Raw genomic sequence first — 16,009 nt, 5'->3', positions numbered from 1 at the left:
CAGGACTTCCCAAACTCAGCACTATAGACATGTTAAGCTGGATGATTTTGTGTTGAAAGGCACTGTCCTGTGTGTTCTAAGATGTTAAAGAGACTTCCTGTTCTCTGTCACTAGACATGCCCATCTTCAGCCTTAACAATCAATGACATATCTAGATATTGCCAAATATCTCCAGGAGGCAAAGTCACCTCTTGTTGAGAACCATTGTAAACTAAGTCTGATAAACTAAGCCTGAGAGAAAAGCACTTTTCTTGGTTGGCTCACATTGTTTCTTATGTCCTTTCTCTCTCCTGAAAGAAAAGTAGATTTTGGAAGGGACATACTTAAAGCTGAGAGAGGGCCAGAAAGTTGCTTTGCTTTTCATTTTATATTTTTTCAGGCTATGGATCCAATGACCCTCTGAACAGGAATGGAAACTTTCACTTCAACATTTTAATCAATTTCCATACATGGTATTTATGTTCTATCATCTTTGGCTTCCTGCAAATTCAAAAGTATTCATTTTTTCCCACTTTACTTCTCAGCCCCAATGTATATTGTTGAAAGATCAACGCATTAAGTACTTCCTGTTGGATCATAGAGATAGCTGATAATTCAGCATTTGAAGAATGAGCACAAATCTGAACAGAGTCTAGCAATAAGCAATTTTGCTTACCTATGTCTACTAGACCAGCAGCAATGGCTTATCCAAAAGTGAATTGTGGGGGCGCCTGGGTGGCTCAGTCAGTTAAACATCCAACCTTAGCTCAGGTCACATTTCATGGCTTGTGGTCGAGCCCCGCGTCCAGCTCTATGCTGACAGTTGAGAGCCTGGAGCCTGTTTCAGATTCTGTGTCTTCCTCTCTCTCTGTCCCTTTCCTGTTCTCTCTCTCTCTCTCCCAAAAATAAACCTCCAAAATATTTTTAAATAAATAAAAATGGTGATGTTGTGGTAGGGTCCCCTCCCTAAGAAAAGAAAATTAAAAAACGACCTCTAGGCAACCTGGTTATACGCATCTGTGACAACATCCCTCATGACCTTGTAACATGGGACCACATAATCAGACTACACGTTTATAGGTTATTATATATGGGAGACAAAGAAGTAAAAAAAAAAAAATCTATCTATCTATCTATCTATCTATCTATCTATCTATCTATCTATCTAAACTACAGCCCCCAGTGTTCGGGGCTCAGTTGAACCCACCTGAGCAGTGCCGGCAAGAATAAAGTTGCTTCCTGGAAAGAAAAGCCTCTGTGTCATGACCTTCTGTGCTAGAATCCTGCTACAGTGTAGCTCACAGTCTCTCCAAGACTTTATTCATTGTCTAGTTATCAATAGCTGCTTTTCCAGCCATTCTATTCCAATCATCAGGGCAATAAACACTGTGTGCCTACTGTGTACAAAGCACTACAATGGGCACTAAAAATTTTTATTTACTTATTCTTTTAAGTTCCTTTTTTTTATTTTTAAGAAAGGTTGCAGAGGTGGAGGGAGAGAGAGAGAAAGAGAGAGAGAGAGAATCCCAAGCAGGTTCTGTGCTGTCATCACGCATGGCCGGAGGCAGGGCTCAAACCCAAGAACCTTGAAATCATGACCTGAGAGGAAATCAAGAGTCAGTTGGGGAGTACATGTTTATATAAGGTTATGTGAGCTGTTCTGGAAGAACTATGATTGGTGCTGGAATTAAATTGACTGGATTGGTTAGAATTAAACTGACTAACACAGGATTGGCTGTTTAAATAACAGGTGATACATTATCTCTATTTCTATATATAGATTTTACTTCAAAGAGCATGTTAATTCTCTGAATGTGGAGTGTTCAAATTCAAACAAAAGACTGCAGTTACCACCCAACCGCAAATGACCCAGTCCTGAATAGGGCAATTAAATTAAAGCAGACCTGCAAAGGGTAGGGGCCATTTCCCTAAAGTCCATGCGGCAGCTTCCCCACCACCCACCAACAGGATATAAAGGAGAGTTTCCAGAGAGTCAAATCACTGATTTTTCTGGAAGCCACACAGATTTTTCGCCAAATCATCCCTGAGACAGGGTAAGGTCCAACCTCGAGCATCAGCAGGCATTTGTGTAAGGACTTGCTATCCCTGAGTACAGTTTTGGAGCTAGGCAAGCAAAATATGCCCTTTGGTGTTGGAGTAGGAAAAGATCAAATGAGTAATATTTCAAACATTTTTTCTTTTGAATTAAAATGCACGGTTTAAGCCATATTTCAATTATCAGCTTGACATTACTCTTTAAGCAAATGACTAGAGTTAACAAGAGAGCTACTACATTTTGAATACATTGATTTTCTGCTTGGTCTAAACTCTAAATAGCCGATTAGAAAGCTGTGAATCAGACAGACTCAGTGTACCTAATACATCCTGCAATATATTACAAACTGGAAACATTCGGATCTTTGAAGGTGAAATGAATTAAAAGCACATGATTGTTACAACTTCAATATATAAATAGTAACGACATACTAGCTCTTATCTGGCAATTTAAAAAATAGTCCACATTTTGTTATGCACGTCAACCTAATGCATAAAACTACTGAGCTTAAAGGTATAAAGAAACACAGATTTATTTTTCAAAAATGACTGTGAAATGAAATGAATACTTAATTGAACCGTTTCCAGTTACAGAATATGCTGATGTTGCCCTCCATTATTTTCATAAGCAGCGGGATATTTCTGCCACTGTGTCTCTCACTTCTGTCTTGGCATGACACTCTGGTTGTCCACATTTAGCCTGGGCCCCCATTTTATCGATCACAGGAATATCTCATCAGCTTAAATAGTATTCCTTGAATTAAGAATTAGTTGTGTTTGCTTAGCTCTACTCCCAGCACTGACAATGTGACCTTGGGGAAATGGCTTCAACTCTCAGTATCCCGGGTTACTCTATCTATAAAATTATATTAATGAAATGATAGCACGTACCATGTCATTGAGAAGGGTAAAATGTGATTATAACCGCACAGGCTTGTTGTTGCAATTATAATATCGGGAAAAGAATCCGTGTAATGTTTCTAAGCTCCCCTCCTTACCAAACAATAAAAAGTATATTTCACTATATTTTGGTTTCTGAAATTTAAACATTAGGATAGAATTGAGAAAGTGGAAGGAGACTTTATCTATTTGATGTGATTATTTAGCATATAAATTACATTTATTGATGCAAAGCTCCTCCCAGTAATTTTTCCAAGCTGTTTTCCTCATACAAATCCAGGTATCAGAGGGTCTTTGAGTTAAGGCAACTCAAGCATGGGCGACTTTAAGACTAGCGCAGTGGATAGCAGCATACACACATGGAAGCAAATCTAGAAGGAATATTTGCACCTTCAGCTGCCTTGGAAGGAAAGACAATGCAACTCTTGTGTAGGCTCTGCCTTTACCCTTACCTTTACCTTTACTGTCTCTTACCTTACCCCTGGCAAACCTTCCACTGCCTGTCAGATTTAATCATTTTATGCCACTATCTTATTTCCAGAAGAGCCAGGGGAGATTTTTTTTTTCCCACAGAGTTTCCCAGACAGGCCCAAGAACTCCTAAAGTATTCCCCCCACTCCATACTACAATTCAACTCAGGGCTCTAACTTCAGGAATCCGAAATCACGTTGAGGTTTTATTGATTAAAAACAAAACCAAACAGTGATACATTGGCCTTCCCATGGTTCATTTGCTATAGGTCTATTTGAAATAGATGAACAACTTTTAAACCAGATATCAGGATCTGGGTTGGGGGGGGGGGGGGTGGAGAATGACGCATTGGATAATTCCCATTCAGCTACAATATTGCATCATTGGAAAGTGAGATGGAAGTAGCCCAGTCCACTTGGCCAGGCTTCACTTCAGGAATTAGCCATGTTTGCTTGGTTGTGTTATACTGAAACAGTTTTTTGTTTCAGAGATAGAGAAAGTTTGGAGAATGCAGAAATGAAAGCAACCAAATGAAGGAAAATATTTTCTTTGAGGGCATCGTATAATCAGGTTTTTCAGTCTATAAAAATCAAAGCTGAATAGACTCAAAGTCTACAAGTCTATAAAACTGAAAAGAATAGAGAGAGGATAGAGATAGATTATTCATCAAATTCCAGAACAAAGGGCCTCCTTTGAAGCTTGAAAAAGGAGGATTTAGGATAAATGGAAAGAACTATTTTTTAACACAGTGGGGGATAAACTTTCGGAACTCATTATCCCAACTACTGCTATTCATTAAAAATATAAATAGATACAGAGACAAAGATTCATTTCTGAATAAATATCAGTAATGGGTTACTAAGGAATGTTCAGGTTTAGTTCAATGATTGGGAACTTTTGCATTATTGTCACTCATGCCTGGTTTTAAATTCTAGCACAGCCCTCACTGGAGAGATGGCTTAACCTTCAAAGCACTAGTTTGCATTGTGCCATAGAGATAATAACTGTACTTACATTTTAGAGTCATTGGGGTGATGAAATGAGGTGAAGCATGGTAACTTCATGATAGCATGTGATGATGATGAAGATACATGAAATGAAGAAGATGAAGACAAAGAAGACAAAGGAGATGAGGAAGAAGGAGGAAGAGAAGGAGAAGGAAGGAGAGGGGTGGGGGGAGGAAGAACAGAAGAAGAAGAAGGAGGAGGAGGAGGAGGAGGAGGAGGAAGAGGAGGAGGAGGAGGAGGAGGAGGAAGAGGAGAGGAGGAAGATGGAAAGAAAGGGAGGGGAGGGGATGCTGATGATAATAAAATTCTTCCAGGTTGATGTCTTGTCATTCTCAACTTAATATCGTGCACTATATTTCTGACATTTGCAGGACAGTCCTACCCAACAAAGAGTTACACTGTTCAGAATGCAATAGAATGCAAATAGGGCCCATTTGAGAAACATAAGATTTAGACCACAGATCTACATTGAGGAAAACTATTTTGTGCTTAATTCTCTTAATTATGAGTTACTAAGCTTTATTAACACATACACACGAATAAATGTATGCATATAGACACAGACACATGTGGATGCACACACACACACACACAGTTCAACTTTTTGACCCACTGAGTCTTTAATTTAGTAAGAAATTAAATGTCTAGTTTTCTAAGTTAATTTGACCAAGAAATGGAGTAATTTTTGGTTGTAAGCATAGGCTATCTTTTGTATATCCTAAGCCTGGAAAAATTTTCCTCTTTGAATTGTGTTTTACCTTTCTCCTGAAAATCTAGAAAACAATGAGTGGGAAGAAGGTTATTCCATATCAAACATTGGAAAATACATCTCTGTGCACATCCAACCTGTATCTGCAACCCCATGTTCTTTGCAACATCACTCTCAACAGTGAAGATATGGAAACTACTTAAATGTCAGTCCACAGGCAAATGGATAAAGAAAACGTGGTATGTGCAATATTCAGCCATGATAAAAAGGAAATCTTACCATTTGCAACAACTTGGATGAGCATCAAGGGCATTAGGCTAAGTGAAATAAGTCAGACGGAGACAAATACTATATCAGTTATATGTGGAATTTAAAAAAAGACTGAACTCCGAGAAACAAAGGGTAGAATGATGGTTGCCAGGCACTGGGGTAGGGGGAAATGGGAAGATATTGGTCAAAGGGTACATAATTCTGGTTATAAAATTATAAGTACAGCATGGTGATTATAGCTAATAATATTGATTCAAAATTTGATTGTTCCTAAGATAATAGATCTTAAATGTTCTCACCACACACAAAAAAAATCTAATTATGTGATTCGATGGAGGTGTTAACTAATGCTGTAGTGGTATTCATTTTGCAAATACAGATTCATGAATTCAATACATTGTACACTTTAAACTTATACGATGTTATATGTCAATTATATCTCAATAAACCTAGGGAGAAAAAAAGGAATTTGAGCCGAGTATTTTCTTTTACTCCCCTCAGTCCTTCCTAAAAATGGTCTGAAATGAGGTATATTATCTCTGAAGGCTCATTGCTGATCATGTTTTGCTATCCATACTTGGAACAGATTTTTTTCTTTTTAATTTTCCAAGTGTTATTTTTTTCCTCTTCTACCACACAGCTCTTCTCTTCTGAAAATATATTTCTTTTCTTTTTTACCCACTGCAAAGCTAATTCTAAACTCCACCGTTCTTTCCTAACATTCATTTAAAAGACTCATGGGGCCACCATTATGCGTGCGTGTACACACACACACTCACACACACACACACACACACACACCTGTCTTCTCCGGAACACACATCTCTAACGCAATGTTGTGGTGCCTTCACATTTCAGGCAGAGGTCCTGACACTCAGTCTGCATAGCTCTTATCTGTCCTACACAGGAGGAGGCAAAGGGGTCTGGGGGCAATGAAGAGAGAATATTTGTTGCAGTTCAAAGCAAGCCGTCTTTTTTTTTTCTTTCTCTCTCTCTCTTTTTTCTCCTTCCAAGATAAATAGAAGTAGAAAGGACAAGCAGTTTTGATTAGCATTTAAAATGTTGTCAATTTTTAATGAAAGCGTAACCTCAAACCATCAACTTCACACAAGCTGGAGACAAGGTTGCAAACCGAATGCTAATATATTTGGCACACTTTCTCACACTTGTCCTTCCGTGAACTTTCCTTGTTGCTAATTTGTTATGTCAGCCCATATTAGTAGGTTTCAAAAGTCCAAACTGGCAAGTGTGGTGACCCAAAGAGAAGCAGTCTTCAGAAGATCTTTAAATCGCACAGGAGTTGGGCGGTTTATTCGCTGTGTATTTATAGTCCTGTAGACACTACTACTCATTGGAGGACTTCCCATGGTTCAGGAGTCATCTTCAGAGTCTCTCTAAACCTGTTTCTGAATGTGACATTTTTATTCACCAAAGAAATGCTTGCCAGTGAGTCAATAACATTCATTGCATGCAAATGGTATATTTTTTGCACCTTTTATTTATAAAGCCCAAAACAGCAGAAGGAATGCATGTTACTGGGGCACCTGGGTGGCTCAAAAGGTAAAGCAGCCAACTCTTGATTTTGACTCAGGTCAGGATCTTGCAGTTTGTGCGATTCAGCCCAAGGCGCTGCTTGGGATTCTCTTTCTTCCTCTCTCTCTGCCTCTCTGCCACATTCAAAAAAATAAATAAGTAAACATTAAAAAAAAAAAAAAGGAATGCAGGATATAATGATTTCCCTCAAGGAACTTATAGTTTTAATAACAATACAAGGGAAAAAAGTATGAAAAGGACAGGAAAATACTGAGAAAAAATATATAAACAATTATGAAAATAATAAAAGAACACACTTGTGAGGGGAATTAATAATGGTGCTATTAAGGTCCATATATAACTAAATGCATATTGGAATGTCTCTCTCAGAACAACCAGGGACTTCATGAGCTAGCACACACAGCCTATGCTCTTCCACCATTAATTTACTTAGAGGAAGCCTGGTAATAAAACAAATATATCAGATTATCTCTGATAGCTGCACAAAATGGAGAGGGGAAACAATGAACCACATTACACAAAAAGCAAAAGATATTTGACCTTTGAAAGCTTTGCTTGGATCTTATTTAAAAGTCAAGAAGGCAGCTAAACTAGTTTCCACTTCAGAAAGATTTAAAAAATTTATTATTTAGGTCAACTCAGGTTTACTGTTCTCTCTCCCTTTTTCTAGCTTTCTGCACAAGCTAGGATACTGTTGTAGAGTCCACTTACCCAAGCAGGATGTAAGTTCTATAAAATAGGTAGATTTAAGTCAGAAAGGCTGTCAAACACAGGATGTAACTCATTTCAGTATTTTCCTGGGGAAGTTCACATTGTCCACTTTTCACTGAGAATGGGAATTGAGGAATATGACTTTCCTTATGTACAGGGCGTGATGCTTTCTCTTGTTGATTCTGAGCGGACCTATGGTTATCAATTTATCTGATGTAATACATGCTCATTTGCTTTGTATTTATGGATTTTAACTGGGATGTATGGTTCTTTCTTGGCAAATACATATATACCACTCCCTTAGGGGCTATTCTTTTCAAGTTTTCCCACCATCTTTTGGGGACTCTTGTACACTCTGGAGAAAGCTTTTCCATTGTTGTCATGGGAGAGTTTTCTATTAGTGACTCACGTTAAAAGGAAAACATCTTGTCAAAAATAGAACTTAATGAGCTCTGCATTTTATTATGAATTGAAATATGCAAATCAGTAGAAAGAAAATCAAAGGTGGAGGCTCTTAACGTTATAATGTGCCCCTAGCACACTTTAAAAATAACAGTCTCTTAAAAGTATACGGTCATGAAGGTAATATAGATAAACTTACAATAAAAATAAGTATATTTATATTGTCATTTCCTGGCTTCCATATTTAACTCCAGAGTGTTAATGTTGTATTAAGTGTCTAGGTTGATTTAGGCAGAAACACACACATGTGCACACACACACACACACATATCTTTATTAAAAAGAGGAATTGCACAAGAAGATTTGATGGAAGAATTAAAACTAAAGGTCATGAAATTTGATCATCTCCATATTTAAGGTTACTCTAAGTACTCTGCAAATAACAAGGTGCTTTAATGCCGTGCCTGCACTTTCGTCTCATTTAATATGAAACCCGTGAAAGATTGTTCCTGAAGTCATTATCTTCAACTGTTGAGAGCATAGATCATGACTAAGTGACTGAAGTGCCGTGGGAACTCTCAATGGGATCCTGTTCAGGATCTGATATATGTCTCTTGGTATCCATCAAACTCAAATGATGTGCAAAAGAAAAGAAAGGCAGAACTTTAATTTTTTTTAAGTTTCCATCCTGCTTTCAAGGACCAAGGTAAGTTGAGAAACTGGTGCCCAAGAAAATTAAAATATGATTTTAAAAAGTCGTGTGAGAGGAGTGCCTGGGGGCCTCGGTTGGTTGAGCATCTGACTCTTGATTTTGGCTCTGGTCCTGATCTCACAGCTCCATTTGTGAGTTTGAGCCCTGCGTCGGGCTTTGTGCTGACAGTGTGGAACATGTTTAGGATTCTCCCTCCCAATCTCTCTCTCTCTCTCTCATTCCTTCTCCCTCTTTCTATCAAAATAAATAAACTTAAAAAATAAAACTTATAAATAAAATAAAAAAATAAAAATCACATGAGATAATTTTTCAATATTCCCCTTGAGAAAGTTACATCTGGCTTCTTCAAAAAGGACCAGCAAACTTTTGACATAGTAAAGGTTCTGTGAATCATACCTTATTTGTTTCCTTCCTCTTTGCAAAAGTTGGTTAATGTATTTAACAAGTATGTTCTGAATACCTGATATTCATATACGTAGGTGTTAGGAGAGCTGATCATAAAATAATTTTGACTTCAAGAAAAGAGGTAGCTGACTCGGGTGATCAGGGATGGCATCATGGATGAGGAGACATTTCAAAGTGAAATAATCACATCAGTAAATCCACACAAAGGGAGATGAGGAGGTTTGATTTTAACACATGGAGATTATTATACAGGAGAAAATGATGTGCAGCTGAGAAAAGCTGAGACTATTTGAGCTTGATGAAGGTGTAAAAAAGTGGACTCCGGCCAATGGGAAGCCCATTGAGTGTTTTGTGGAAGAGAATGACACCAACCAACGTAGTCTGGAAGGACGACTATAGTGGAAACAAAATATGTGATAACCTAGAATGGGGAGGCAGTGGGGGCAGGGAAGCTCAAGAAAATAATTCTAATGTCTACTGTGGTGGATTCAGGAGAGACAGAAAGGAGAGCATGAAAAACAACAAAGGAAGACTTCCTAGACGAGTGAGGGAAGTTATGAACAGCAAGGAAAGTTCTCGGTCAATGTTACTGCAAGTGCAAATGTGGGTAATAAGGAGAATCATGAATACTTATTATCTCTCTTCAGAGAGAAAGGGTCTTTGAGTTAAATTTAAGGCATTTTCAGTTTGCTTTGAGCATACCACTTGAGTGGAAGATAGCAACAGCTACTAGGAAAGTCAAGTTTGGATGTTAAATCTAAGACCTCCACTGGAGATTTAGAATACAAGACTCCTGAAGAAAGAAGGCAATGGAGCAGAGAAGATATTGTTACTGGACTGCTGGAGGCTGCGCCGGCTCCGACAGGTCCAGGGGTCCCTGAAGGATGGACGGTGTCGGCGAAAGAGAATGAGAGAGCCCCGTGATTCTTTCTGATCACCAGGCAGGCATCTCTGTCCTGTCGGTTTTGGTGTCTTTATTTACAGGTTAAATGATAACATGACATCAGAAAAAGGAATTTTTACAATGGATAACTCTTTGTGATAAGATGCTTTGGAAAGTGTACAGAAGCAGGTTTTACAGAAATATTCTTGCAGAACTATTCCAATTATAGTGAGGTTAAGTAAATCTTATAACTAGAGAATTTGGGTATTCTTAGTAAAAGACAGGATACATATTTGTTCTAAGTTAATAACGCTAAGGTTAGGTCATAGGTTAAGTGTATAGATGGGCTAAGAGTCATTCTGTCTGACTCTCAAATGTATGTTTTTGAGTTGGTTAATAAGTTGTTTGTGGAAACCTATTTGATGCTGGATGTGTGAACACCATGGAGGCCCTAAAAGTGTCAGCCTTTTGTTTGTGGGTAAAGTTTTAGCTACTTTTATCTATCCTCATCCTAGCCACCTGTAAGGGAGGGTGTTTGCAGAAAGTAGGCCTTGGGGAAGGGACTGCCATGCATCACCAATTAGGAGAAGGTGTAAGTATTAACTTAAGTTCTGCCCTTATCTGTACCTTAACTCTAAATTAGGCTCTTTGTCTCGGGGCCAGGCTCAGTTGTAATTCTTGTGTTCTTAACCCCCGAAGTCTTGGATCAGCAAGGCCCTTAGGAAGAGCCTTTTGACAATCATCCATAGAGCTTTCATCTAAAATCTCTCTTGTAAAGGCAGGAATATGCTTTTCCTTATGAGGTATCTGTGTTTAGAATATTGGTCTGATATGGAATATTGGGAGGCCTGGTCAATACCAGCAGGCTTATATCCAACATGAGCTAATGGTAGCAGAAGGAGATACCAGTTTTCATTTCATGGGAGGAGCTGCAAACATTGTCACTTCCTTGCCGTGATTGCCATCCAGAGAGGCCGGTTCGGCTCCTGGCACTGGACAGAGACCCAGTTCCGAATTCGGGTTCAGCTGCTTGCCACTCAAAAATCAATACTCGAGAGACAAGTGAGGGTGGGAAAGGAAACCAGCAACTTACAAAGATGGTGGACCCAACATTTCAAAGACCCTTTTCCCTGTCCAGGTGAAGCTGGAAGGTTTAAAAGGGGAAGGAGCAGGGAACGATAGGAGCTATGTGCAGGAGAAGGCTTGCTCAGGTGGTTACTTGTAGGTCCACAGGAACCTGAACATACTTGCTGGCATCAGGGACTTATGGGGTCAGGTCTTATCTCCTGGGGAAGTCTGGTCTTTCACTCCCCAAGGTCAGTGGTCTGCAAATCTTAAGGAAAGTAGGTTAGTTCTGCTACAGAGCTGGGGACTTAAGTCAGCAAGCAGAAAGTGCAGAGGCTTGAAGCAGGTTAACCCTTAAGACCCAGTGGAGTGCTGTTACAATATTCCCAAAGGGTGAACACAAAAGAGCTGAAAAAGCAGGGTGTGGTAGGGTGAATGATACTCCCAAAGAAAACCGTGCCCTAGTCCTTGGAACCCATGAAAGTCACCTTCTCTGGCAAAGGGGTTCTGTTGATTGGATTAAGTTTAAACTCTTGTGAAGGGGAGATTATCCTGGTGGGCTGTAAATGTAATCTCAAGTGGCCTTGGAAGGGGGTGGCAGAAGGAGATTTGCCTGCAGAAGAAAGGAGGCTAGGAAAGCAGAGATTGCGAGTGATGCAGCCACAGGCCAAGGAATGCTGGAGGCCTCTAGAACATAGAAGAATCAAAGAATAGGTTTGTTCCCAGAGACTCCGGAAAGAACTAGCCCTGCCCATACCTTGAATTTAGCCCTGTAAAAACTGATTTCAGACTTCTGGTCTCCAGAACTGTAAAAGAGCAAATCCCTATTTTTTTCGACCAAGTTTGTAATAAATTCCTAGCGCAGCAGTAGAAACTGAGTGCACAGGGTACATATAAAATGTACAGTAAGAGCAGAAGGAAGAGTCAGAGGTGAGTCCGTAGGGTTCGATGAGTCACAGAAATTAAGGGAGGAGAGAATCTTAAAGAATTCCCTGTATTGAAAAGTACACAGAAATTCTGTATCCCCCAGACTGGAAGTTTAAGATGCAGAAGGGTTAAGGAAGTCAGATATAAGGATGTTAGACTGACTTGCATTCCTGATACAGATTCATAGAGGTTTGAGCTTTCCAGTATGTGGTCCCAAGGCTAGCTCTCTTCTGTTCTCTAATGTTTAAGAGAAAATATTTTTCTATGTATCCCATTGAGCTTTCATCTTTTTGTATGCATATTTGGAGACAGAATATAATACTGTGGTGCTCTCCCTGGGAGATTTCCATGTGAGCTCCAGGAAGCTGGTGAGCTAGCAGGCTGAATTACCCGGATGAAATACTAGTTTCTGACTCTCTTTCTTTGAAGTTCTAAGAAGTCAGAAATGCAAACATTTTTATACCTAACTGCATAATAATTTCTTTCCAAGCCTCCATAGTTCATAAAATGGTGGTTTAGATGCATATGTGTGTGTCTCTGTGTGTCTATGTGTAAGGTTTGGTAATGATATGACAATAGATGGATTTACATAAACTCAGGTTCACACATCAGTGTATGAAATTGTCCTGGCTCCCTACCTGATCTGACCTTGAGACTAAAGAATGTTTACATCAGTGATGAGTCTATCAGTTCTTGATGAATCACAATGCTTGCTTATGTTTAATCATTGCTGATAGTACCAGCTGACAGCAAGACCTGAGGAGAGAAAGGGGAAAAACGTAAAGCAATTGAAATCTATTTAACGGAGGAGAAAAAAATTTTTTTACAAATGACTGTTTTTGCATATGGATGGAGTGAACTGAAGGTTATTCTGTATATTTATATAAAGTACATGAAATTACAGAGGATGCATTTATTTCCTTTTGAAAATAAACACTGTAAATGTTTCCTGATAAGCCCTTTAATTTAAGATACCAGAATGGATTATCCTTTGACTTTTTAGTGTGAGAATTGCTTGTCCTAGCATTCCGAAGGAGTGAGAGATTCTCTCCCTCATAGGTCAAAAAATGATTTTGATGGGATAGAAGATAGAGGAAAGAAGGCAATGATGTCATTAAGGGTCTTAACCATGGAGGGTGGACAGGAACAAGCATATTTGGCTTAAATAGCATGTGCTTCCCCCAGCATACCAACCACTGGCCAAAGGAGCACTGCTGAGCTCTGCTGGACAAATACTTGAATTTCATAGCAAGGAAAACCTTAAATTTATGTGTATACAACCAGAAAATGGTTTTCTTTGCCAACACAAAGGAGAGCAAAGGTATACTCCATCACTGGCCCGAACACACATTTTCTTCTCCATAAATGTCTTTTTTTTTTTTTCTTAAAATTTATTTCTAGGAGAGAGAGAGAGAGACAGCGTGAGCAGGGGAGGGTCAGAGAGAGAGGGAGTCACAGACTGAAACAGGCTCCAGGCTCTGAGCTGGCAGTCAGCACAGAGCCCGACGCGGGGCTCGAACCCACGAACCGCGAGATCATGACCTAAGCGAAAGTCGGACGCTTAACCGACTAAGCCACCCAGGCGCCCCTCTCCATAAATGTCTTTAAGGTGCTGTGGATTTGTCTGCAAACCAGTCCTGATGGGTCACAGTTGAGGATGTTTTCAAAGGAACACGACTGTGTTGATGCACTAGCTTTTGTGTAACCATGGCAACAACAAGGTTCTTCTCCAGTGTCTTAATTGGGAGAGGGCAGGAAATAGAGCATGGGACTTGATAGAGATCTTGTTTCCAGCTGGGAAGGGAAGAGGGAGCTATGGGCATGGTATGTCATTTGTCCTTTTCATTCCACATGTTGCAAGGGTGGACCTTGGACAGCTTCTGCATTCTTCTCCAGTCTTTGTCATACACTGGCACTCAGAACCACAGATTCAGTTCTAAGTAATGCTTGAAAAGAATTGTTAGTAATGTTTCAGTGGCCTCAAGTGGTTCTACACTGGCTTAAATGAGTTGGAACTTGGAGTTATACATCCAGGCCCAGGCACAAAAGTACAGGTCCCAGATGAAGCTGCTAGGGCCAATGTTTTACTCTCTCATACTGCCCATCTCTGCAGTGGCTCTCTATTCCAAGTAAATATGTCCCAGTTCTTCTTTGTGACAGCCAGTGTTAGGTTCTGATTCCCTGGAAACCCTGAACCCTTGTAAACCACATGCCATTACCAGTCACTCTATTTTGTGCTCAGCGATAAGACTGGGTTTAGCTCGGTTCCACACCTGCTTAGTTCCTATCCCCGTTTCTTAAAGTCCCTTTCCCAACTAGACGTTGAGCATATCCCTCTCCTGTACCCACAGAGAGATGTCTAGCAAGGCATGGGTGTAGCTAGATGGTATCTTCCTGTTTCCTGAATATTGACTGTTGACATGGTTCTACTGTGCTGAGCATGTGTTTGGAAAGAAGGTCTGAGAGTTTCACCTGCCACAAGTACAGTTGCAGATAGAGTAATTCTTGCCTGGAAGCCAGGTCATGCCGGTGGCCTGGTTAATAGGCTTTTGAAGATCTCAACTCCCTCCTGTTTCCTCAGATCATAAGGGCTGAGGAATCATAATGCCTCAGATCATAATGCCTTTTCCCTCAGAGACTACAGAAAGTAAATCAAAACTCAAAATTGCTTTTGTTTAGTTTTGTGCTTAAACTATGCACAAAACCCACTGTTTGCACCAAAGCTGGAGGGCTGCAGTCAGTCTGCGGTCTGTCTGTCTACACTGCACCTCCTTGAGCTCCATAGTAGGTCTCTTCTGAGACAGATGTTGCTGGGGAGCAAAGAGAAATGGTGGCTGTTTAGGCCAAGTATATACTAAAAGGTAGGAAAAGACTCCTCATTTTTTTTTTAAATTTTAAGTTCTATCACAATAACTTTGTTCAAAGGATACTTACTTGGGATGGAGGAGCAAAGAGGCTGAAGACACCATGAGCCTTGGAAAGCAGGGCTGGAGGTGCTGCTGGACTCGACAGTGGGTGTAGAGGACAAAGACACCACTGAGCAAGATATTCGCTCCAGCCAAGTTGCCTAATAAAAGGCTTCGGGGGGGAATTCAGCCCTAAATGCAACTAATGCATATGTACTCATCTGAAATATTTCTGCCATTTTATCTAAAGTGGAATATTTCCAAGAGCTGATTATAAGCATGTGAAAAAAAGTCTTAGTTGCTATTTTTTCAAACATCAATCAGTTCACAGGGATGATTATATTCAACTATTGAGGGAAGCATTGACGTAATCTATCCAAACGTGCTCCTGAGTCATCGCCGAAAATGTGTGTATCTATGGTCTGCTGTATCTTGCCTTGACGCTTCTCTCCTTTTTAATTAGCAATCTTTCCCTTTTGTGTGTGTGTGTGTGTGTGAGCGCACACGCGCGCTTTTTTTCCTATGCATTTAAGATTTCTAGTCTAGAAAGATTCCTACCAATAGTAACTACAATCTGAATGGTGAAATCAACAGCACAGCAAACATCGTCCTTAATGACATGAGACCTGTTGCCTCCTCAGTCTCATGAAAAATGTTCGTTCACATAAATATTTTTAAATGTTAAAAAAGATTGTGTGAAAAAAGCATATTGACTCCACCTTTTACAGATTGGAAAGATTCTCACAGCTCTGTGCCAACAAGTTTTTATTTTTATTTTTTGCAAGAATCATTTTATAGTTATTTTCTTTCTTTTTTTTTTTTTTACAAATAGTTTATTGTCAAATTAGTTTCTACATAACACTCAGTGCTCATCCCCAAAGTGCCCTCCTCGATGCCCATCCCCTCCTTCCCCCCACATCCATCAGTCCTCAGTTTTTGTCAGCATTCGAGAGTCTCTCATGGTTTGCCTTTCTCCCTTTCCCCCACCATTTCCGCCCTTCTTCTCCCCCTTGTTCCTCCGTCAAGTTCCTCCTAATCCTCCTATACGTGCAC

General features: G+C 39.8%; 1 long non-coding RNA gene across 1 annotated transcript; it reads right to left on the bottom strand.

Annotated features, from left to right (window-relative positions):
• Positions 1-7,028: 7,028 nt before the first annotated feature.
• Positions 7,029-14,856, bottom strand: LOC120226546. Its single transcript, XR_005527043.1, has 3 exons — positions 14,769-14,856; positions 12,689-12,806; positions 7,029-7,058 (listed from the first exon to the last, which is right to left on the bottom strand). It is a non-coding gene; the product is annotated as an uncharacterized LOC120226546 (long non-coding RNA).
• Positions 14,857-16,009: the final 1,153 nt, after the last annotated feature.

This window comes from Hyaena hyaena, unplaced genomic scaffold (genome assembly GCF_003009895.1).
Source record: "Hyaena hyaena isolate Hyena2069 unplaced genomic scaffold, ASM300989v1 scaffold_1741, whole genome shotgun sequence".
NCBI lineage: Eukaryota > Metazoa > Chordata > Mammalia > Carnivora > Hyaenidae > Hyaena > Hyaena hyaena.
This window is presented reverse-complemented; position numbering and strand designations above follow the sequence as displayed.